At 32.7% G+C, this 2,445-nt stretch overlaps 1 long non-coding RNA gene across 4 annotated transcripts in view; it reads left to right on the top strand.

The window, feature by feature from the left end:
* LOC113297424 overlaps positions 1-2,445 on the top strand; it is a 7,543-nt gene that overhangs the window by 3,458 nt on the left and 1,640 nt on the right. The window contains exon 1 of one of the 4 annotated variants that reach the window (XR_003333473.1): positions 1,177-2,296. The exons of the other annotated variants lie outside the window; for them this stretch is intronic. This is a non-coding gene — a long non-coding RNA (uncharacterized LOC113297424). Of the gene's footprint in view, positions 1-1,176; positions 2,297-2,445 lie in introns of those variants that run through there. 4 annotated transcript variants of the gene reach the window in all.

The following is a 2,445-nucleotide window of genomic DNA, read 5'->3' as shown; positions in this document are numbered from 1 at the left end:
TTTTGTGTCGAAATTATCTTTAGGCTAACAAATGATCCAATAAATCTCTAAAATGGAAAATATACATGAAGTAGTAATAATAGTATTCGACTAATTAGATTAGTAGCAAATGTATAGTAAATAATTTTAAGAAAATTTATATTGGTATTACACTAAAGTTAAAATTATCAAATATTATAAATTGACGTAAAGTTCGAATTTGAATTACTTATATTGATAACATAAATGAATAAAAATAATGTTGAATAAAAATAAAATGAAATAATTAATTCAGATAGCTAAAGTGCTTAAAATGCTGTGAACTATTAATATATTTTACGAAGTAAAATTTATCAGAATTACATCAGTTACGATAAAAGTTTAGAAACTAATTAATTTTAATAAATTAATAATTAGGTAATCCAGCACTGGGGACTAGTGAAGGTTGTGTTTTCTTTGTTCGTAGGAAGGCATTGTTGGCTTGACCAACCTTGACAGGGCAACTGCATTCAGAGATGACTGATCGTAGAAATTTACTGTAAACTAATTTAGAAAACTAATAGATGTAATTTCACTTAGAAATATTTGTAGGAATCTTCCTTGAAATTAGAGACAAATATCTTATAAAACAGAAATTAGTTTAAGAACCTTAGACTTCCCTATTTGATAGAATCTAAATCAGCATAGTTGAACCTAGAGCCATATATTTTAGTTATATAAAGCCATTTAGATTTGTGTTTTGTCTCTTGTTGTCTGCGCTTAGACAAGAAATAGTGGGGAGTTATTGAAGACCAGAATGATGGTTTGATTTTCGAGGACGAAAATGAATAAGGTGGAGAGAATGTAAAGACCCTCAAGCTCGTTAACGTTATTAGACTAGTCAAGAGACGATTTAGTCGATTATAACTCGATTAGTATGACACGAACGTTAATTAATAGGAATTAATATAACAACGACCTAGATACGAAACTAGTACCGCTAGATGGACCTCGAAAAGTTACGTGGAATGGAATACTAGAACGTGTCGTTCTGATACCGGACGAAGAAGATATCATCAAATTATGACGAAGGGTAGAATCATCATTTTATATCTTAACCTACATGACTTCCCTTAACGTCTGGGTGGGTTCCCTTTATCATGGGTCGTTGGCTTTATCACCAACATACGTGTCGAGAGAAGAATTTCACTTTCTCTTTTCTTCTTCCTTCTTCATTATTCTTCTTATTTTCTCTTCTACTTTCTTCTGCATATTTTCTTCTTCTTTTGCTCTTCTCTTTTACGAGCGATTCGAGGTATGTTCTGAGGATTTGATTAGGGTGAATCAACTGATGAAGGTAAAGATGACGAATTAGAAGATGTTGTTGAAGATTACAAAAGTAAGTAGTTAGGGATCGAGAAAATGAGTCGGGGGAAGTTAGGGTTTCTGATTTTGATATTGATTGAAGATTCATAAGGAATTAAGGATGTAATTGAGTGATTATAAGAGGGGTTTCGGCTTAATTGAAGATGTATAATTGTTTTGATGAAGAATCGTAGAATTAGGGTTGTCCTGTTCTTTCCCAAATTGAGGACTTAGGGTTTTGTTCTCGAACATGTGATTTGAGATGGTTAAGAAAGAATTAACAGATGGGTTTTGATGAACATGAAGTGAAGAGGAAGATTATGATGCCAACTTACAGAACTAGTTACTGAGAGGACTTCAATTTCAAAATTAAGGTAATTGTCTTTTTCTTTAAAGTTAGTAAGATTATTATCTTGTTGTTGTGTTTCAAGTTGATGTTGTTGTGGTCTTGATTTTGATTATATCACAGAAATAGTAATGAATGAAGATTATTGAGTTTATAAGTTTCTTAATGAGTTAAGAATTGATATGGATATGGTGGGTTGTGCTGGAGCTGTTTTGTGGTTAGGTTGTGCAAGCACATGGAAAAGGATTTAATGATTCTTGAGTGAACTGAGTGCAGATGAAAGAATCATATGAGGTATATGAACTGTAGGTTGGTGGTGGTGATTGTCTCAATATTGAAATGGTTTTGTTAAATTTGTTGTTTAGATTTGATTTGTAATTGGTGGTTGAATTATACAAGTCATATATGAAATGGATTGTTGTGTGTTGGGGTTGAAGATTTGAATGAGGTAGGCTATGATTCAGCTGAACTAGTGGAGTTATTTGTTTTGGTTTTGATTGTGATGGTGGCGTTTAACTGAACAATGAAGGGGAATTGTTGGTTATGTAAGATGATATAGTAGGTGGTGGTCTGTACTGGTTTTAATTTCAGTTACAGATGCTAAGCATATTAATTTTGCAGATGGAGGTGACTGTACTGGTTATGAGTTGTGGTGGTTCTGGTCTTGAAGTTAGATGAATATCAGGTTCTGAGATAGGTTAACGATTTTGAGAATGGTGGAGTTGTTTATAGTCTGAGATAAGACGATTCAGATGTCGCAACTACTGCATTTGCAG

Source organism: Papaver somniferum, chromosome 7 (genome assembly GCF_003573695.1).
Source record: "Papaver somniferum cultivar HN1 chromosome 7, ASM357369v1, whole genome shotgun sequence".
NCBI classification, from domain to species: Eukaryota; Viridiplantae; Streptophyta; class Magnoliopsida; order Ranunculales; family Papaveraceae; genus Papaver; species Papaver somniferum.
The sequence above is the reverse complement of the archived record's forward strand: the minus strand, read 5'-3'. Positions and strand labels throughout refer to the sequence as shown.